We start from the raw sequence: 22974 nt of genomic DNA, 5'->3' as shown, positions 1-22974 counted from the left end.
ATTAAATGCTGTAAGATATAGTTGAAGTCGTATATACTAGCTTGAAAAGTATAATAGGAAACACAGGTCAAGAAGCTGTTTTAAACTAGTCAGTAGGGTCTGTTTCCTTCATGTTAAGTGAATTACTGTGGTTTAATTTTTGACAATTTCATGGCTTCTTTCTCAAGCTGTAAAATTTTGGTTGTTCTTACTTTTCTTTCTTGAAATAGTTTGAACCAAACATTAAATCAACAGGAAGGCTATAGCTTGAACCAGAACTTAGAAAACATAGAAGAAACCCGATCTTTAATCTATCTAGTCTCAACTCTCCTGTAGCATACGTCACAGAATATTGCCCAGCAAATTGAGATTGAATTGGTATTTAGTCAGCTCTTACCCACTGTAATGGAGGACTGACACAGTTCAGGTCATGGGAGACAAGGAGTTAGCTCAGTAATGTACTGGGGGATGTGTGAGAAAGGAAAGGAGGGGGAGGGTGGAAACAACAACAACAAAAAAATCCACCAAAAAACCCCAAACAAAAACCACAAACCAAACAAAAAAACCTAAAACCCACAGGTCTGAAAGGAGTTGGCAAAGTGAGTCCGTGAGCATGTGTCTTCACTCTTAAGGTTTTGGTGGCAGTTTAGGGAGTTGCTATTCTCTCCCTCTCCAATGGCACTGCAGTTTGTGCGGTCATATACTGACCCAGGTCAGGAACTGATTCAACTGGAAAAATATTTTTCTTTTCCTGTCTCGTTCTTCAGCCTGCTCACTTTGCAGTCTGGTTCTTTCTGTGACCATGAAGCCCACAGCATGGGACATAGTGAAAGCCAAGGCAATGGGAGGAGGTAGCTAGCAGCAGTACCTGATTTAAGCCGTAGAGGTACCAAGCTTCTAACCATAGTCTGTGCTGTCTCTGCACTGCAGCTCTTGTTTGGTGCTGGTACAAGTCCTGAACAGACTGACTCCATGCATTTGTGCAAAGCTGTATTTGAGCTTAGTGAGATCAAGTGAGATCTTCATAAACAAGTTATGCATTTATTAAAAGTAAAATAAAAATACTGTGTGTAAATAATCAAAACGGGAACAAAGTGAAATTCACAAGGCTGAGGTATTATGCAAAGGTTTTCCTAAGCAGTAGCTATTACTGTTACCTTAAAACTTACTTCAAATGTGCTTTTTATCCAAAGACTAGAACAGTAGTTTGCATAGCCTCCCCCTGAGTCATGTATATTAGGATATGCGTTCAGAGGAAGCTCAGGGGCACAACAGCCCATTACATAAAGGAGATGTTAGCAAGCTGCTTAGCGTTCTCAGCCACAGAATGGTGGCTCACAACCTAAATAAGTGTTCCAGCTCGGTCACCCAGGCCTCTCAAAGACAGCTGTTTGTGTCCCATTGTAAAGATGCTATCTGTCCTATAGGCATTAATCCCTACCAGATTTATGTGAAACATATGATTTATTTCCTCAGACTACTGTCCTTCATTTGCCACTGATTGAAGACTTAGTAAGTATCAACATTGTAGATAATCTCAAATCTTCATTTTTATATTTATTGCAATGAATTAGCTAACTTGATAGTATATTTTTTGCAAAAGTAGCTGTATAATATCTCCATCCTCATCTTTCTTAGGAGAAATATTGTTTCTGATTGGCAATATCAGGTGAGTTGGGGATAGCGTATGGCATTATTATTTTTCCTGTCACATTCTAATCCTTGTGAGTATCTCATGGTGGGATATAAGTAAAGAACTGCTTCCTTCTTAAGCAGAAGTATTGCATCAGATAGCATCCCTTTTCCTGGGTTTTAGTGCAAGTGTGATGCTAATGTGTGTGTGCTGCACAGGTAGGAAAGAAAGCTTTGTAGCTTGAAGGTCTTTTATTACTGCATGGATGACCTTTCTGCAACGTCTGTTTAAAATGAAATTAATAGCTCTTATGTCTTGATAATTTGACAAACACAGAAGGGTAGAAAAGTTTCTGCCCCTTTTTTAGATCACTCTTTAAATGCCTAATGTGTGGGGGTGATGTAGCTGTGAAACATCACTTGGCTGATGATGCATTTCAGCTCTCCTTAAGAGAAATTGATGTGGTTCAATTATTTGCTCTAAAGTAATCTGATCCTAGTTATTTTCTTACAGCCTTGTGTCACGTCCCACCCAGGGGGGGAAGGAGAATCGTGGCACCAAATATGTCGCCTGAAGGGCGTGAGTCTGGTGTGTGGCTAGGGAAAAAGAGGTGGCCTTCTCGTTGAGTCCTGAGGTTCAGAAAGGACCCCCTTACTTTGTAAACTCCTTCTCAGAGAGGAGTCTAGGGGCGGCTGGATCCAGTCTTAGTCTCAGCCTTGGTCAATGGTTTATGTCTAAGGGTTGTGAGGACGATAAGGGTAGCCACACGGCAGAGTCAGCGTTTGCCTGCCAGGTCCCTCTCCACCCCACTTGGGAGTGACTCAGATTCGCAAATTCCCTCGGACTAAATGAAGGTGAGTTCCCTCGGACTAAATGAAGGTAAAACGACACCAAACAATCAATTAGGCACTTTATTTGTGCTGGGAACAACTTGAACATGGAACGCATCAAAACTGGGAAAGCGTAGAGGGCTTGTCAACAGTGGGATCTTATTGGAACATTTATAAGAAAGAACGGAAAGGAAAGGGAGGGGGGAGGGGGGAGAGAGAGAGAGAGAGAGATATCACCACCCTTGGATCCCGAGATGACGATGACAGTGGTGCCAACCCCCTGGTGACGGGCGCGCACCTGGTTCCCTGGGCGCCTGTCTGTTATACTCTAGGCCCCGCCTCTGGTTACGCCCCTTGAGGACTTACATGGTTCTTGTTCTAGAAAGTTCTCAACCTTCTGTGCAGGTGCTGGGCGTGGTGGTTGCGAGGGGTCTCTCGGGTGGTCGTAAGCCCCTTCCTCAGATGAACCCTGTGTGGCCTCTGGCCAAGTCCTTATGTAAGGGACATCAGTACCCGGAACTGCGCGTCCTCCGACACGCTCTCCAGCTCTCCACGTCCTGTGCTGGCCGACCCCTGCCATTGCATGCGAACCGCAACTTGCCTCTCCTCAATGTTTGAGACATTAACTCTTTCAGGCTGTCACGCCTTGCTGGTCATATTCTATACCTGTTACTCTGGGAATGGTCCAGCCTAACTCGGCACATAAAATACAACTGAATCAGACACCCCTTTAAAATATGATTAAAACCAAGAAGCCTTACTATTCCCATGGTATTGTCCAGTAATCTCTGAGCATTTGTAAACTATTGGGAAGCTTCTTTAACCAGCCTGCTCCGTACTTGCTGTTAAGCTTCATGCTGTTGAGTTTGACTAGGGAGAGAGAGTCTTCAAGATAAAACCCTTTGAAATGGTATAGGGCTGCTCTGCTCCCTTCCCCTGTAATTTTAGTCCTTGCATCCTTTCAATGTGAATGACTTTGCTTTCCTTCCCTGATGTTGTAGTTTCTATAGCTATTCTGGATCACATTCAACTTCTTGTGTTGGCAGTCTTTGCAATTATACCGCATTCAGTAAATCTCTGACAAGGCTAAATTGACTACTGAAGAGCCTTTTGAAGGCCTCATTACCATCAGTTTCTGTCCTGACATGCTAATAGGGACACATCCCTGCACTTCTAGCAGTGCCAAAGAATTAAGTGCTTGAATACCTGTCCCTGTGCAGTATAAATTTTCTAGGATAGTGCTTGTTTGTTTTAGTCTTCTTTCTAGAAGCATATTCTTCACAGCTGTGATAGAGTAGGTTTGTGGAAACCTGGAACTGGGATGCAGATGTGTTTGCTTAAGAACTGTTAAACCAGCTGATGCAGCAACTTACTGCTTGTACTGTGCTCTCTAGCTGGCAAAAACTTTTTTAGGTTCATGGGTAATCTTGTGGATTTAAGATTCTAGTTCACGTAAGAGCAAACCGTTTCAGTATTCTCAGGCTTGGGAGAAGGATGGTTCAGTGGTGGTCTGTCACCAGTGCCAAGGGAGTTTTTTGCCAGCAAATATTATAAACAGTTAGGCAGGTCCGATGGTAGGTACTAATTACTATATCCCAGTGATTCCCAGATATTCTTATGTCCCATTTATAGTTTCATGAACAGAGACTGAGTTCTGAAAGAAAAGTTGCTTCTTGAAAAGCCAGTGGCAGAAAAAGTGCCAGGCAGGGGAGAACTTGAACAGGAATGCTGCAATGGTTTTTAATGCATAATTTTAATATTAACTCTCTTGATTTCTCACATAGTCATGTGAAAAGATGGAATGGGGGAATAAAACTGCTTAAAGTGAGGGGTCCTATTTCTTGATCTTTTATTTATTTATTTCAGGGAGGGAAGCAAAGCAACTTTGATTTTAGTAAAGCATCTTACCTTGCAGCAGAATGCTGTTCTGAGCGAACATAAACTGAAACAGTAGTGTTTGCAACAGGTCACTAACTAGGAGTGATTACTAGATGGAAAAGGTAATGGAAATGGACATCTGTGAAGCAATGAGATGTTTCTCATTAAGAGAATTAGCCTGTAGGGTGGTGTGTTTCCCTCCCCCCCCCCCTTTTTTTTTCCTTTTAAGGTGGTGTGTCTAGCTGCTACTGTTAATGTGTACTTATGTAATTAAGCTAATGAATGCTGGTAAATTTTTAAAACTTGTGTTTCTAGGGATTTCTGTGGTGGTGTTTTCTCTTAAATTTCACTCTGAAGCAGCTTAAATAATGTAATGGCTTTATTACTACTCCTTTCTTTTCCATTTTCATTTTTTAGAAAGGCTTGGGACTCAGAAATTTCCAGCTGATTTTCCAGATTAGTTTCAGTGGGAGGCAGGGTCACACCTGCAGGAATTATGGTAGCGGTTGGCAATAGGCTGTTATTGTAAATTCTTCGAAGTTGTGAAAGTGAATCTTTAAGGTGTGAAGCAAACCCTGTGTGTGTTTGGTTTTTTTTAATATGAAACTGAAAACTGAACTTAAATGCTCAGAGAACTTCTTTAAGTACCTAGGTTTTTGCATTTTCATTTCAAACATTTTTTTTACACTTCAATTCTGTTTCCAGCTTATAACACTATTCTGAAATTTAAATTTATTTACTCAACAGGTTCTATTATGTAAAATAAAGGTTTGCTGAATAAGGTTTGTGTTTGTAGGGACTGATCTGTGAATTTTTTTACTGCTTTTGTGGTAAAATAGTGATTTTTTTTCTTTTTCCCTCGGTAATGGAAATTCTTTAGCAACAATTCTGTCTAGCATTTTTCATTTCAAAGGAATTTAATAAATATTATGTCTGACTTCTAGAAGGAAAACGTATGGAAGTGCACTGTACCTCTTTGGTGGGTAGAGGAGGACAGGGATAGGAGCCAGCTATAGATGTTTCAAGTTTGACTTGCTTTGAATTACCTCTGTCTCCTCAAAATGTGTGCTTATCTGAAGGAAACAAAACGTTTACGTGATTCATTGGTTAGTGCTTTTTTGTACAAAAACTTATGCCCAACATTAGAGGACCAACAGCAAACTGTAAACCACAATAATAAAACAGGTCTTCATACAGTGTAGTGAGTTCTTCCAGGCTGAGCAAATCAAAGTGGTTATTTATTACTGAAGCAGGACATAGTTTGACACTGCATGGCTGAAATCTTCCTCAATTTATACAAACAACCAAAAAATATTATATTTATAAGACAGTGGCTTTGAACTGTTTTCCTCCTGACGTGGAGCTCTGATATACTTATCTCTTGATGGCTGGGGATGGCTGTCTATGAAATGGCGCAGAAGAGAACTGTTAAGGAAAAATGGATTGTGCCAAAGCTTCTTGTCATATTCTCCTTTTATCTTGACTTAAGAAGGTTGTCATGCTGTTGTCGCAGGGCTCTGAAAGGAAAGGGAAGTGTTACAAGTCTGAACTCTGCAGACAGTAGTGGCATGTAATACAAATGTGTGGTTCAGTTAAGCACTGAGAAAGAGTGATATATGGGCTGCAATCTTGAATTTCCCAGCCCCGTTTCCTGAAACTGTATATAGCTGAGCCCAGTAAAGTAAATAGCCTTTGATTTGAAATGAAAGAGACTTTCACTTGCTTCTATCAGTATGCTTTAGACTTTTACAGTATTCTTTTCAATCCTCAGCATCTTGCTTTAGCCATTTTGAGTCCTTTAAGGACTTCACAGAAGGCGGCTGAGAAATGATTCTCGCAATATCTTTTTTTTCCCCTCAAAGTCAACTAAGCATTTAGTAACTTGCAAAGAAGTGTATGATTCAACAGGTTTGGATTTTATTCTATAGTAGGTTTTGATTGAATAGCTTAGTGCTTGTCTGTAAGGAAGAGCTAGTTTATCTATGATGGGTTAGTCTGTAACAGCAATACTGAGAAGAATCCATCTAGCCCCATTTTCTTTTATACTGTCTAATAATGAGTACATGGAGAGTGAAGATAAGGAAAGGGTGAACACACATCAATATACTCGCTAATATGTTTTCTAGCTCCTTCCTAAATCTTAGACTTACTGAACCTGATACTGGATCTTTATACTTAATTTTTTGAGGATCCTTATTTGCAAGCTTGTCTAATCAATGTTTAAACTCATCTAGGTTTTCTAGTGTGTTATGACAATAGTTACGTGGTTTAATTTTGAATTGCATGTGTTTCCTTTTTTGATTAACTTAATGCCTTTTAGTTACAGTGAGAAACTGTGATGAAAAACTGAATAGTTATTCCCTATTCATCATCTTCATGCCATTCTTGAAGTAAGAACTTACATTATACTCCTCCCTTCACCCTTCCCAGTGTTTAGAGCTCTCTTTCTAGGTTGAAAAATGGTATTTTTATTTCCTCATTGCAATATTTCCCTGCAGAATCTTTGATCATTCTTGTTATGTTACTCTGTATTGCTTCTAGGTTTACTTTATCTTGTACGAGATGGAAGTACACCTACAGTACAGTACTACTGAACACATACATGGGTATCTTAATTATGTTGTAAATATCTTAAGTAAAATATATTTACATCAAATTATATAATATGGAATATAGAAACAAGTACTGTTATAGTAAGACGTGTAACAGGAAAATAGTATTACACTTGTGAGTTGGAATTTAACCTAGTTGTAATAATGACCTATTTAATTTAAGATTAAATCTTTGTCAGATGATGGTTATTTAATCTTTTCTCCAGTTTGTATTTCTCTTTCCTTTTCCCTATCAGATAATATTATATTTTGTTGAAATGGTCAGTGATTCCTTTTTAAAATTGACAATAGCACAGTCTTTACAAACCTTTTGTTTCATTTATTTGATTTAGTATTTCTGGCTTCGCTTCTAAACTTGAACTTTTTGAGTGGAGTTATATTGATTCATTGCTGTGGTACTATTAATGTCTTGTCCAGAAAAGATTCAGGAGAATAGCTATCTTCCAAGCTAGAAAAATCACTCTTGAGTCTGTAAAATTGTCTCTTGCATGAGAAGAAGGTATTATATAAGAATATTAGTTAAGACAAAGGGTATTTTTTAATCTAGATGAGAGTGATTTTAATAAAGTTGCACAGAGAAAAGAAGCCTCTGATTGAGGTTAAACAGTCCTAATAAATTCTTTAACCATGGGGGGGGGGGGGGAAGTGCAAATAAATAAATTTTAAATTCTCTATATTAAGAAAGAACTTAAAAGGATGTTATACTGAGAATATAGAAGATGTGTTTCAAGAAGTTAAGATGCATTTTGCCTAATTCTTGGCATAATTTCAAAAGCACGTATCCTGGCTAAAATGCAAAACAACCCCTATATAAATGGAGATGGGTGGGGTAAGGGGGAGAACAGTCTAAAATCTGTTTATTAGAAATAACCATTCTGTGTCTTTCATATGAAGTATCTGTTCTCTGAAATAAGTCCTGGTCCAACTCTTTAAGGCATTTAGGCATTAAAAAACTCTAGAAATAGATTCTTATGGAAAATGTTTTTGGCTTGTAATGCTTACATTTATTTACAGATTGTCCTGTTACAGTGTTCTCCAGGACTACTTTTTTTTTTTTTTAAATATGAGGATTCTTAATAAATGTAAGAAACCACCAGCAGGAACCACTAGTGATACTGAAGTTGCTTCTCTTCTTGCTTTGGCAGAACTCTGTTGTTGTCCTCTTGCTTATTAAATCTGTAAAACATCTGATCTTAAGTCCTCGCTATGGGGCATCATCAAAGGATTTGTATTGATTTACATCAACTGATGAGTGGACTTAAAGGCCATGTGTTTAAACTGAAGTTAGACTGGGACTTACGTCCTCTTGACAGCCTGTTGACCAACTGGACAGACTGTATAATATACCACAGTCCATGGAGAGCGAGTTCATGTCTTTTATATTCAATAAGTGACAAAGTTCTCAATAAAATAGAGTGTCTTTTGGTAAGTCACTTTTGCTTTTAATAGATGGATAGTGATATACCAAAAGCTTATCATTTCACGGTATTTTAATTCTTTAAAGTAAATCTGAGTTAAGACTGCCATATTGGTTTTGTGCAATTATAAAAGCTTTACTCACTAAAATAAATGCTTTTGAGGGATCATTTTGGTGATGTAAATCACTTAAATCACTGGACAAAGCTGCTGAAGCTTGAGTTTAGTGAAAAAAACTGGTACTTTTCAGGAGGATTATTTTCTTTAGGAAGTTTTGACCCTTGTTTTCTTCGTCAGCTCTCATACAATTTCTGAATGTTACATTAAAAATGTGGCTATGCCTGTCATCAGTCTGCAAGTGTACCATTTTCTTTCTTAATGCTTTTAAACTAATAAGTCAATACCTGTAAATGATGTTCTGAATTTTATGATTTAAGTTCTTGGTTTATCTTGATATCACATGGCAAATGTAATTTCCAAGGATGTTGTGCAGTAACTTTTTTCTTACAGAAACTTAAGATCTGTATCATTAATTGATTTACCAGGAAGTCTTTCCTAATCTGCAATGAATATATGTAGTATTACTAATAGGAGGTGAAGGAAGTAGTGACAATTTACTTTATGATGCTGTCTGTTGGAAAGGCTATTTTTTTAGACTGTTGGAAGAGTCTAAAAAGCTGGGCAAGAAAATAATTAACTTTATACATCTGTACACTTGGAAGTATGTCTCAAGTATAGAGATACACAACAAAGAAGCATAGAATGTGGTAAAATCTGTAAGTATCTTCTAAAATATATTCTTAATGTATGTAGCATAAGCAGAAATACTTCAGGGAATATCTTAGTGAGGTACTTTGATGTAACTTTTGATCAGTGTTCAGAATTTACTTTCTGAATTGCCAAAGCTGAATACAAGTGCATTTTTTGTAATTAAACTGATTTGCTTCATGAATGCATCACTCAGGACACAGTCCCACTTTTTTGTTTGTCTACAGCTATTAATAATTTAACAAATACAATGCATTTTTATTATAATTTTTAAAAAATAATTTTATATTGGACTTCCTTATTTTTTAAAAGGCAAACTATTGTCTTTTGAGGAGAACATGGGTAACTATTGGTGTCTCTAGCTACTACTATAAGGGTTTAATATATATGTTTAAGACTTTCAACGTGCTTTGAAAGACTTATTTCACATAGGGTAAAGGTTTAAGGAAACTGAAAAAGCTATGGAGTTATTACTGCCACTACGGTAGTTCAAGTTCAAGACCATTCTGTTCACATCTTAAATAACAAATTTCAACATTGTTTCAAGCCCTTGAGAAACACATTGATACATTTAAACTAAGCAGTTTACAGTAAGGACGGTAGATATATTTTCTTCTTTGCTGCACCATTTAACTGGTTTTATCAATGAGTATTTATGGATGACTCTAACAAGGTAATTACAGGATAGCCTTCATAGACTAGGCAGCAGACAAGCCAACACTCATGGTGATTTTTTGTCTCTAAACTATGCAGTGGGAAGAAGCTATTAGTAGCAAATTTACAAGCAATGAGGCTTAGAATAATAGAATATATTAATAATGTGTATTAGAGAACAGGAAAATCAAGCAAATGCTCTACTACACGTACAATATCAGATTAGACATAGGAGCTTTCCTTTCAGGATGGGAATTGTCTGGTTTAGGGGTATGTAAAGCAGAGAGTAAGAAAGAAACTGCAAAAAGTCATAGCCAAGCCAAAAAAGTGTTTAAAAATGCAAATACAAAAATGGATGTAACTTGCATGAAATTTAATACTATGCAAGAAAAATAGGAATTGGTTAGTTATATGTTGAAATTCCAGTTGTTAGTCCTGGTGTTTGGAGATTCTTCTGTTTCTAGATATGAATTTAAATTTGAATAGGGAGAAGTGTAGGAATGGGTAATTTGGTAGAAAAATTGTGGGTTTCTTCTTTTACTGAAATCCCCTCACTTTAAAGTGCTTACAGTTTTTACAGAGTAGTCAGCACACTGAAAATGACTGTGACATAAATGTTAAGAATATAGAATTTGATCAGAAGAAAATGCTGACACCAGCTAAGAGGGCAGTTAAGTTGAATAGAATTATTTTTGAGTAATAGGTACGTAATTTCTGTGTATTTTTAGAGTCCATTCAAGCTTTCACTATAAGCTTAAGTAAACATTACTTAAATTGAAATTTGCAAATCAAATTTCATTTGCAAATCTGCTCAATGCTAGGCCCTTAGACACTATGTTTGGCATTATAGTTGGTCTGATTTTAAGTGTTAGGCCCTGAGCCTTCAATAATTAAGTAATGCTAAAGTAGAATATTGGTGAGGGTAAAAATTATATATTATATAAAACTGACATCAAAAGACAGAAGATCTCTAGCTCACTGTTTTGCATTACACAGTAAACTGATGTATTGATGCTTGTAATGGAACTTATAAATCCTCAAGTAAATCTAATATCACTCAGTTATCAGATGGGAAAGCAGTCATGTAGAAGTGTAGCACAGCTTTTAATGCTCTGCCTTTCCGTCCTTGCAGGCAGACAGGGTAATCTGGATTGGAGAGGTGGACTGTGAGGTGAGAGGAAGAGCTGGGAGGACCACAGGGCTCAAAGGTGTGATTCTGTGTCTCCTCAGTGGTTTGGAGTCTAACTGGCCAGCTGCTGGTGGCACGGTGCAGAGGCTGATACTGAAGCCGATCCTAGTTCATGTCCTTGTCTATGACCAGGACAACAGGGTGTGCTGTGCTTCCCTCAGGTTGCAGGTACTACCAAATTGGAGGGGAGTAGTCGATACGCAGGGAGGGAGATAGGACTTTTAATAAGCTGACTCTAGATGGGGGAATGGGACGACAGGAACATCGCGTTTGTCTTGGTTGAATGTCATGAAGTCCTGCACCTGGGCTGGAATAATCCCCTGCTCGGGCTGGGGGCTGGCCAGCTGAGTCGGGAGCAGCCTCATGGGAAAGGCAGGCTGGGCAGGGATCAGTGGACCACCCTTGTAGCAGTGAAGACGAACTGCATTAGCAGGAGCGTAGTCTGTCTTGAGAGGAGAATGATTATTCTCCTCTGAGCATATGGGACTGCATCTGGAAACCTGTTTTCAGCCTTCTAGTGTAAGGCATATACTGTTAAACTTCAGAGTTGAGCACAAGTCAACTAAGGTATCTAGGAAGCTGTAGCGTATAACAGGAGGAGAGACTGAGGAAACTGGTTTTGTTTAGAAAAGATCAAAAGAGAAGACGAGGCCAGGGAGGGTCTAATTGCAGCCTTCCACTCCCTAAATGTTTCATGGTTGTAGAGGAGGTAGAACTGGGTGGTTCTTAGATGCGTACAGTAGAAAACTAGGAGGCAAAGGTGCCAAGTCACAATCAGGGAACTCCCAATCACTTAAAAGGGAAAAGAAAAAAAAATTAAAATAACTATCAGAAAGTGATGTAAGTTATGCACTTAGATTTACTATCTTTTGCCATTAAGCAACCTCACTGAACGTTAATGTGTGCCATGCTTTGAGTAGGGGTTTGACTAGATGACCGTGAGAGGTCTGTTTCAATTCTGTGATTCTGATTTGTATAAATGAGCAGGCAGCAGTGGAGAAACTCCAGCCTGTTTAGGCAAAGTAACCCTGGTCTGTCATGAAATCACAACAGTTTTTGGAATCTGAGTGCTGTGTACAACAGGAGTTTCTTTAAAGCTTCATAATGGAATTGGAACAAGCAAAAAAAACTTTTCTGGAGGAACAGGAAAATATTAGATTTAGGTTAAATCTCTTTATGAACATGCTGAGTGCTTCCTAAGGCTGTTACTGATATCAATGGACTTTTTTTTTCCTGGAGATTGAGTTTGGAGGTGTCTGTTAGTCCTGAATTAACTTTTCTTTTAATGACAAGTATATTACATGAGAACTAGGATTCTGGTAAATGCCAGACATCTATGAGAGTGAGAGAGGGAAGCTTCCATCAAGATAAAACTAAACTGATTTTATCCTTGCTCCTGATAAGTATTGCCAAAAGTATCGCTGCTCAGTCATAAGGTGTTGGGTTTTTTGATATTATCTTTTCCAAAATTTAGCAGTGAAGTGTGGCAAGACTTGTAACAATATCATGCTGTGAAGGAAATTGCATTTGATTTTAACTTTCTGAGATTAATGTCCCTCATGAGGAGATTCCACAATAAAGTCTTATTTATTAAAGTTGATATTCAAATCTTACTTTACTTTTCAGTGATGGCTCTTACGTATTCATTCTGTAACTACTGGTTGGACGTGGTTTTATTTAGCAGGGTTCTGTACCTTAACGTAGAATGGGTGTACCTAATGTGTTTTGCTTTAGGTTAAGTGTTGCAACAGATGTATGAAGGTGAACACGAGTTACCCATTTTCTCATGACTTCTGCAGCAAGTGTGCTGAGCATTCTTGCTAGATTACGGTAGACACAAGAAGTAGTCTCATTTAGGGACTCCCCTTTTAAAGAAGTCAGAATAATTCTTTTCGTCTGGTCTTGTTTGATTCTTCTAGTGTCTGGCTGGAAGAAACCAAATGCATTTTCCATATCAAGCATGTTTCCAGGGTTTCTTGTAAAACATGTAGCGTGGTATAGGTTATCCATGCTGTTACCTCCAATGCACTGCAAAGGACTGAAAAAATTGGTCGTGAGACAATAAAATGTCATGAGACAAAGCTGCACTGTCAGATTTCAGTTTGCAGGTTGTGCATCTCTTTAGAGGTGGTTGTGTTTAGAGATCATAACTTCAAATGTATGCTTTCAGAAAAGCCGCTGGAATTTGTGGGGTTTTTTCACATCTTAACAGTATTGCCAGGTACCAAATTTGCCTGATCGTATGCTGGTCCGCGCCTCATTTCTTACCACAGAGAAGCTAAAAATCAGTCAGAAGAATTAAGTACAGGGAGACATAATGAGCAGTTCATCCATTTTAAAATAAATCTCTCTCTTTGCATTGTGCAATGAATACATAGTGACAACAGTAGGAACAAATCTGCAAGATGTTACGGTGGTGCTTGTAGTATCAGTTCTCTTTATGTTCAGACACTGTTTTTGTGGAAGGAGTAATTTGGTGAAATGCAGATTGGGGGTCTTTGCAGCACTTCTTCATACCCAGATTTTTCTTAGCTGCCTTTTTTTTTTTCAGTTTAAAGTGATCCTACTGTATTTCTCCTGGTTTGGGGAATTATTTGTTTTCCAGATACTACCATGGATTAGGGCTTTTTTGCAGTATTGTAGCATTGTATTTTTCCTCTCCAGATACGTTACTATTTGTGGGAATAACTCTTTTTAAATTTGATTGCGGTAGTACTAATGTCCTCTGTATAACTACCCACCAAGACAGCAGCTAGCTCCACTCCATTATAGCTCTTGCACCAACAATCACAGCATGACTGTAAGCTAAGGGGGCACGCCTGCTGACACAAGTTCAAACTATTGATTGTCCTAGTTGTATAACTTTTGCTAGATAGTGAAACTACTTTAAATATTTAAGATTATTGATTTTTATGATCTCTACTTCCTTCATGTTTCACACCTGTTCTTTGGGTTTTTTTTTCCTCCTTTCAAGATCTTTCAAACTGTTGCATTTATCTGCTTCACAATATCTGTAGTTTTAACCTTGGAAAGTAGAGGAAATCAGGATCTGAGGAACAATTCTTTTTTTTCCTTCCACCTGGTTTTAATTTGGCTATAAATATAAATGTGTTACTCATACACACAATTTGCAAAAGAAAATAATTGGTTTTCCCCTCTCAAAGACCAATATTAGTGTACTGTGTCTGGGAACACTATAGATATTGATTTTAAAAAAATACCTTTTCCTCTGTGTGTGAGATGCCTTTACCTTATACTTTGTGTATTGTCAATTCATTTATACTTTCACTGGCTGTTTTCTGGTAGGAAATTGATGCATTTCAGTCATGCAAAACACACACTTCCAGCCAAATAATTCATAGTTACCTACCCAGACAGATAAGATCCTATTGTTCAGGTGGTTTAAAACAAAACAAAACAAAAACAACCCAAACCACCAAACCGAAACAAAAAAAGCAGTAGTGCTTTTAGCAGACATGGTTTTATTTCTGGTTTGGTGGGGTTTTTTGTGTTGTATTTTGTTTTGGGTTGGGTTTTTTTTGTTGTGTTGTTTTGCAAAGCAGATGCACGGGCTAGATGTGTAACAACAGTTTTGGTGCGTTTTATACTTTTCTGAGGAAGAGGTTTTGTCGTCTTCTGTTTTTCCATGAAGTGTGCCAGAGCAGACCAACCTTAGATAAGATAGTATTCAAATGCTAATCTGCAGATCTGTTTCAAACCAGCATTAGTATGCATTCCCTGTTCATACAGCTTAACTGAGAGGACCTGAGTCATTAGTTCAATTGGCCCTGTGTAGGGATGATTAATAACCCTTCAGAAGGCCAACTCAGTTCATAAAACATGGATGTTGATGTCTTCTTTTGCAGCTCTTGAGGTGTACACTTCACTAAATATCTCCTGATTCCATCATTCAACCTCTAAAAAAACCAAGGTCTTGTATTGTAGTCTATATATTGGAAGTGTTGAAAATAGTTGCTAATTTCTTGCCCTGTGAGGGAGAAGGACTTTTGTGGCTGCATCTTATTGGAGGAGGGAGAGAGTCACTGTTTTTAATCTTTCAGAAGAAATGACATATCATTAAAATCTGCTAGACAGTATCAAAATTGTCTTTGGCAGTTGAAAGACATGTATGCTATAGCACTTGGGTGCTATACTACTGAATGCTTCCTATTTATTTTAAATTGAATGGTGACCACTAATGTATAGTATAAAAATAACTTTTTGAAAGTTCTGACTTAATTTTTTTTTTTAATCAGTTCTTTGGGTTTCTGTTTAACTTATTTATGGTATTAATGAGATTTTTGCTTTTAGGGGTCCATATATTTTAATGATTTTTTGTCTTTGGGGTTTCTTTGTTTGGGGGCTTTGTGACTTGATGATAATTGGTACTTGGTAGAGGGAAATTGGAATGTACATCTGTAGTAGCTTCTATTGTTGGCATTGGCAGATGATGGACAAAATTAGTGCAATCTGTATAGATTTGTTAAATAACACTTCAGTATTGACCTGGGACCCAAAACAAAACTTTAAAGTGTTTCCAAACTGAAATCTCTCTTCTCTTTTGGCTTCACTTCACTTTTCAGCTATGACTCTAGGTCTGGCTTCTTAATATATTCACTTAAGGTGTCAAAAATTATTTCATGGCCTTTGGATCTGTTAGTTTTCCTTCTCTACTCTGTATCCATTTTGGTAGGATCACAGTGCTTAGAAGGCTTTAGTGAGTGTCTGTTAACCTGAGAACTACTTTCATTACAAGCCAAGCTAAAGAGGAGAAAATAATTGTGGGTTGTTTTTTAGTTAGGGGGGGTTGTGTTTGGTTTTTTAGGGGAGTTTTGTTTGGGGTTGTTTTTTTTTTGCACAAAGGGGAGCAACATAGTATGTAAAATAACAGAAATATAAGAACCTTTTTTTTAATCTGTTTAGGTGGGTTTAGTACTTTTGCCAGGGGGCTATTTCCCGTGTTCTGTGTTTTTCTTTGGAAACAGTTGTCTCCTCAGGCAGGTCAAACATAGACACATCCCAACTCAACTATTGGCAAACTGTTAATCTGCTGAGGAGCAAACAGTGAATCCTGTTGGATGTAGAATCTGAAAATATTACTGTGAAACATACTCACATTACATGGGTTTTAACAATCCTGTTTGATTAAGATCATAATTTCCTTTACATTTTTATGTTTAGTAAAGACAGTGCTAGTGATCATTGCAATTACTGGAAACAGTTTTTTTCAATTATAATTAATTAACATGTCTCTAAGGTGGTAATGAGTTTCTTTTGGGGGGGTGGTGTGGAATATTAACAGTTGGTTTTGTTTCGTTTTATGAAATGTAATGAAAAGGATGTTGTCCCTCAACAGTGCAGTACAGTAGAAAAATAAGGTCAGCTGCAAAGGCCTCTTGCTATCAGGATCTATAACATGCAAAGAAATAAGGTTGAGTCGCTCATTTTTTGTGCTCTAAAATAAATTAATGAAAACTTGTAACACTGGCAGTATAGATTATTTTTCAGAGTAATTTTCAGAGGAAAAATTTTCACAAAGGAAAACTACTATAATCAGTAAAATGTTACTGCAAATTAAAAATCAATGCTACATTAACATAGTAAATCACTAAAAGGTTTTTAAGATACTATTTTCTATTTAAAATGTGTAAGAGTTATTTCTAGACTTTTTTTTTGAGCCATCTGTGTCTGTAGGGTATCTATTTTTCTCATTAAGCATGACTCATCAATTGTATCTTAAACCTGTTTCTAAGTTGTTCTTTGGTTTCAAATTTCCTGTGTTAAGTAATAGCCAGGGGCACATTCAGGTTAGGTTTTCATAGTTTCACAGCTGAGAGATTAAATCTGAAGCCAAATTTCATTTAACTGAGTTATGAATAAAGAGAAGAGCAGAGTCTTCCACATCACTGCGAAGAAAATTTGGGGCGTATAAGGACTACCTGGAGTATATTCCTCTAAGAATTATGCCTATGAAATAGCAATAATTAATCCTGTAACATAAGGAGCTATGAATTTTAAGATATACAAATCAATAGGCCTCCTTCAAATGGAAAAGAATGCAAACTGAAAAAAGAGCTGGTGGCATGCACTTGAGATGTTTAGTCTTACCTTTGTATGCATGCCCACCCACAAACGTAATGAGGAGGGTAGTTCATGTACCCAAATGTTGCATGGCAAGTTATAAGGTAAACTTTATCCTTTGATATCTTTTTAATTGTGTTTTTCTACCTGGAAATTACTTATTTTGGTGAGCCTTTAGGAAATTGAAGTAGCAGATTGACTGAATACCAGTTTGATCACCTGTTGTTCATTATACTACTCCGTATTAAATAATGTAATTTAAATCTACTAGATTAAACTAGATAAATCGACACCTAATCACATTAAATCTAGTCTATTTAATGAACCTGCTGAAAATCTTTGAAGTCAGTAAAATCCTTGATGAAGAGAACTGCAAACAATTTCTCTGAGGTTTCTTATAACTAGTTATGGGGAAGCACAAATATGGACACTTCAAAAATACAAGTTGTAACTGACTTGCTGAGAGTTCATGGAAGAAAGCTGCAGAAAGCCATATATCTGCCACAGCAGCTTTTGGCTTTTCTGACAACATACTGGATATTTCCATATAATTCATTTTACTATAATGTTTTGTATCTATGATTTTAGATACTCAGCTGTTGTTCATTTGAGCAGTCTGAGAATGTACCTTTTCAAAATACTCGGTTAAGTACATCATCATAAATCACTTCTCCATGCGACTTTGGAAAGTTAGCCTTTTATGTAAAGTTTTGAAGACGTGGCTTTAGTAAACTTCCAGTTGACGGAGGTGATCTTCACCTTAGGCTTGTGCTATTTATATAGTCTGTGTTCTGGGATATGGAAGCTGTTAGGGAAGTCCTTCAGCTGTCCCCTAACTGCATATCAAAGTGAGACCTACCTGTGCACAATTCTTTCTTGCCACAAAATGCTCCCTGATGGACCTTTCTTTGGTGGAGTACCTTTTAAAATTACTGTTCAAGGAGGTGTATGTCATTCCTCGATTGCTGTGGTCTCATTAAGGAGAGTGATTTAACTTGGAGAAATAAACACTGTTAAAATTATTTGCTAACAGTGTCCATGCTTTCCGTTCTCTTCTACTGTTAAACCTCTTTAATGTCTTACTCTCTACAACAAATTTTTTTTACCCATTTCTGGGTTTTTTCCTCTTTAAAGGCTAGGAAAGCTCCATGATTGGAAGTGGTAGACTTACCCTTGGTAAAGACAGACAACTGATGTTTTGGAGAGTTTTCCCAGAGAATAGCAAATATGAGAAAACTATCATTTAAGTCAAATTTTCAGCCCTACCATTGCAAGATTGTGCAATGGCAGATGAGAGTAGTTTTATTAAAATAAAACTATTTGAGTTAAAAGAAGCACGTTTTACAGGGGTGCTCTGAGATTCAGTGCTTTGCAGAGGACTTTGATAATAGTAACAGTAGTAACAATTCAGATGCCAAGTATTAACTTCTTAGTTTCTGCTCTGGTCCCTTACAGGGAAATCTTTTATGTTAATAAAAGGAACTGTATGCAAGGAACTTAAGATACTACATAGGTTAACTGAATGCTATCCACACATAGCACCTTCAAATAAAATCTAGTCCACTGCAGGTGTGAAATTTGTAATGTAGAATATAGAATGAAAACTTTTCTTGTAGTTCAAACATGTTGTTACGGAGTCTAATGAGGAATATATTACTACTGGATATGTTTGATCTGTGAATGTACCTAGGATCCAAGTATTAAGAAAAAAGGAGTAGCTGTTTATAAGATGGGTAAAATCTGTGAAGCTAAGATACTCAGATTCGGGTGTCTGTCCAAAACTTGAGAAATTATGTATCTTTACACAGTTGAAGTATATTGCCAGAGGTCTTTCTGCATTGGTTTTGCTTTTCTGAAGATGCTGACCAATTAATCAGCAATCGATACTTGCTGTGTTTAAAGAAGGAAAAAAAAAGCCATTCAAATGGTCCTACTGAAATGCATTCAGGTGCAATGGTGGTGTGCTGTAATCTCGGAGTTCTGAAAATTGTTTCTCATAACATGAAGTACACATTTGCTTTGCTGTTAATTTCAGTGAATGTTATGAAGTAACCATTTCAAATTAGTTTTGAATATATGTTTAATAAAAACTGTCTGTGTATTAACAAATACACAAGAGTTCCAGAGTTTGTTGTGTGGGCTTTTTTTGTTTGTTTCCATACCAGTAGTAGAAGGCTGCCTTTCTTCAGTTCATACCATAAATACTTTTATTTCACTCTTTCTTTACAACCTTTTAGTGTGACAACAGAAGATATGTATGTCATCTGATTCACTGACCTACTCTTGTAGGTTCTGACCAGCTAATGATTTCTTTCCCACAAAAATCACACTGCCTTAATACATGTGCCATCAGTGAGATCAGGTTCGTGTTGATTATTTTGGACTGTGCAGCCAGGGAAACAGGGAGAGGGAAATTGAATTAGACTTTTTTCCTGGTTTTGCTGTCTAAAGAGAAAGGGAACCAAAATATAACTATTCATTGCTTTAAATGGTCTACTGTGTTTTTTAATGTTTGTTTTTCCATTTTTTTTAGAGTTGTAACCAGTTGTTCGTGTTGCCTGCGGCGGTTTGTTTGCTTTGGTTTGTTGTGATGGGGCCTTTGATGTTGATGTCAGTCTAAGTAACCGTTGGTATAGTAAAAGTACTAAAGTACCCATATACTTTAGTTTCTAGACACTTTAATTACCTGCATCTTGTTCACGAAGTGAAACAAGCTCAGTGGGTAGCTGCAATAAATCAATAGTTGAAAGAAAAAAAGGCAGTTTAAGAAATGCTATCATCGTACAAATTTAAAATGGAGCAGTAGAATAAAGCATAGTGGAAAAGGGTGGAGGGTAAATACACAACTGAAGTGTTGGGTCCTAGTTCAGCCAGACACTTATTTCTGTAACATGGAATTTTTTTTAGCACTTCTTAAGTTAGCCTTGTTAGCGTCTCAGTTTCACTTGGTTTTCAGATCACTGTTCACATGCTTAAAGACTTCAAAATTTTAAATGTTACTGACATAGGACCTTCCATCTAATGGTCTCAAAGTGCTTTGCAAACCAAATTGGCATAAAAATAAGTGGAGGTGACTTCTGACCCTGAAATGCTGCTGTTGAACAGCACATGGAAGTAGTAGTGAACATCTTGGCAAGACACCATACTGTGTCTCTTCAGATAAATGAAGCTGTAGGAGTATTTGTGAAGGCTTAAGAAATTCTCTGTTTATTTTGTGGGTTATATCAAGAATACTTGTTGGTTGATGCCATTGAAGAAGAGGACTTAACCGCAGAACTCTATGCAAGAGCAAGCATTTAAAACCCTTGGTTGCAGATGGGCAGAGAACTGATTTCCAGAAGCACGATGGGCATTAGAAGTGTGACAAGGATGCTGTCTGCTGACCTGTCCATAAAACACTGCACAGGATTCTGTCCCATGAAGGGTTTTGGTCTTCCCTCTAAACTGCCTTGATAGTGTTTAATATGTAAATTTGTGAAGAGTGGTGTCTAAAGTTAATTTGTTGCATTCACACTTTTTAAAGCGGGTAAAAAATTGGGGGGGTAAGATTGCATTTCAAAAGTCTGTTCATTCATATATATATATATATATTATATGAAATTAAAAAAATTACTCTCTGGACTACTACTGGATACGTGGGATAGACATGGGACCTGCTGATATGTAAAATATCGTTTGGATTTGTGTAAGACACACTTAACATGAGCATTCTTCCAGATCTAATAATAGCAGTGCTGGTAGTCTTTTTTTTTTTTTTATAAACTTAAATCACATTCCAAATATTCAGAATATACATACTTCAGAGATTTTTTTATTTTTCCTAGTTTCACATCTCAGGCTAAGTGTTACCTGAAATACATGTTGCTTGCTGTATTTCATTTTAGTTGTCTGCAGAAAATAATTCAGACAGAAAAAAAAAGTCAGCATGTAAAAACATCCCTTCGCAGTAATTACTGCACTTCCAGTGATAAGATGCAAGAAAGGCTGGATGTCTCGCTTCTGAGTAAATGTGTTGTGGGTTATATACTGTGGGTAGAGTGCTTCATAGGTTGAGATACTGGGTGGTGGTGTTGAATGAACAGGATTTAAAGAACTGGCTTCAGTTAAAATAATGTACGATGGTAACTTGGGATTGCAGCTGTTGGCCCACTTACTTGTTTTTCTTCCTGCTTGGCTTCTCCTTTAGTCACCCTCTGTAACTCCCCCACAGATGTTTCTGGGGGTTTTGCTGTTTTGGTTGGGGGTGGGGGGGGGTGGGGGGGTGTTAATTTATTGATAATCTGAAGTGGTCAAAGTCTACCAGCCTTTTTTTACTTGCTTATACTGAGACTTGGATGTTATCATGCCCCATGTGAATGCAAAGGTTTCTGTAGAATTGTGTGCATCTTAAAGTTTGAGTTGTAAGAATATAGAATAACTTGCCCACTGCTGTTCTGACTTAGGCTGCTGTATAGCAAAAGCTAGGGATTTTGTATTGAACAGATGTAGTAGAGTCCTTTCTTGCATCTGCTGTGTGCAAAGTATTTTCTTTAGTAGTGGTCTCATCTACTATATTTTCAGTCATTGATTCAGTACAAAATCAAGAAAAGAGCACAGTTTTATAAGTCACTTCTTTAAAAGCTCCAGTAAATGCTCTACCTTGTTACAACAGGGTCCTCTTATGCTGTAGGATCTTAAGTCATTGGCCAATTTGTTCCAGAATCTGAAGCCTGTCAAGTTATCTAAGCACACTTATAAATGGAGAACTATTTTGTAATACCATACTTTTTGTGTGAGTTACTGAGTAACAAATTCAAACTTTAATTTTCCAGAGCCTCTTCCTGCCCCTCAGGACACTTGCTGTGAAGTTCAAACATTGTTTTCAGGCTGATGAGGTAATTCCTAGTGTACTCTCTGCACACAGATGCACATCTGTTAACTCGTACGGGAATTGTGCCAAATTCCACTTATTCAGAGTAGAAGCACTTTTGTGGTGTTGACTTTAACTGGTTCTCCATAGTTGCAGGTGCTGAAGTGACCAGAATGTAATAAAAGGAATATCTCAAGCCACCCACACAGATATTCACTGTGGTCTGTATCTTGAGCTTTGATTTCTAAACTAGATCAAGGTGGGATTTTCTGAAGTGTGTGTAAATGCTTACACGGCTATTTAAAGTATGCTGTTCAGCAAAGTCTGTGCAGGATGCTGCCTTCCTTTTAAGGAAAAGAGCGCTAAGAAGATTGAAGCTGTAGATGACCCAGACTAATACAGAAGGGCACGTGCTATGGTGGGCTGAAATTCTCAGTCACCAGATACGTTACAGTTAAGAGGTGAGGCTCTACCATCCCAGGACGAGGTGAACTACTAATGAGAAATGCTCTAGGCCAGGATCAGCAGGAGCTCTGCGCTGGTTGAGAGGTCCCTGATGAAGACTTTGCTGCCTGGGTTGTGAGGAAGTCACTCCTCTTCCCTGGGACCTGGCTGGAATACCTATTATCTTCCGCTGCAGCAACAGTGCCTTGGTAGATCTGTCAGAGCACCATCCTGTCCTGTCAACTAGATTTTAACTAAAAACATACGCAGCTCAAATTTGCTCTATTTGACTAGAAATATCTCGAGTCTTCAAATGCAGCTGACTATCTGTATGCAGGAAAAAGGAGGTGGGAAAAGTTTGAGAGTTGGCCGCTTTGCAATATGGAATAGTAAAAGGCAATTCCAACAAAACCTGGAAGTTCAGTCATCATTCTGGAAGTGAATATGTGTTTAATGAGATTCCTTTCCAAATATTTGCAGTTAAGCAGAAGCTTTCTCTCTGGCTACAAAATGAAGTCTACCATTCTTTCCACTGTTAAACTGCATCTGTCTATATAACTGTGCCAATATGAAAAGCAGTTGCTTTGGTATCAATACCTTAAACTATATTGCTGTAGTATATGAAGGATAATTTAAGCAAG

The 22974-nt window shown here is 37.5% G+C and overlaps 1 protein-coding gene across 10 annotated transcripts in view; it reads left to right on the top strand.

Moving 5' to 3' along the window:
* STXBP6 (syntaxin binding protein 6) overlaps positions 1 to 22974 on the top strand; it is a 128467-nt gene that overhangs the window by 65956 nt on the left and 39537 nt on the right. For 2 of the 10 annotated variants that reach the window (XM_072865299.1, XM_072865298.1), the window contains exon 2: positions 21852 to 21914. The exons of the other annotated variants lie outside the window; for them this stretch is intronic. The gene's annotated coding sequence lies outside the window, so the exon portion shown is untranslated. The remainder of the gene's footprint in view (positions 1 to 21851; positions 21915 to 22974) is intronic. 10 annotated transcript variants of the gene reach the window in all.

Source organism: Ciconia boyciana, chromosome 6 (genome assembly GCF_034638445.1).
Source record: "Ciconia boyciana chromosome 6, ASM3463844v1, whole genome shotgun sequence".
NCBI classification, from domain to species: domain Eukaryota; kingdom Metazoa; phylum Chordata; class Aves; order Ciconiiformes; family Ciconiidae; genus Ciconia; species Ciconia boyciana.
The sequence above is the reverse complement of the archived record's forward strand: the minus strand, read 5'-3'. Positions and strand labels throughout refer to the sequence as shown.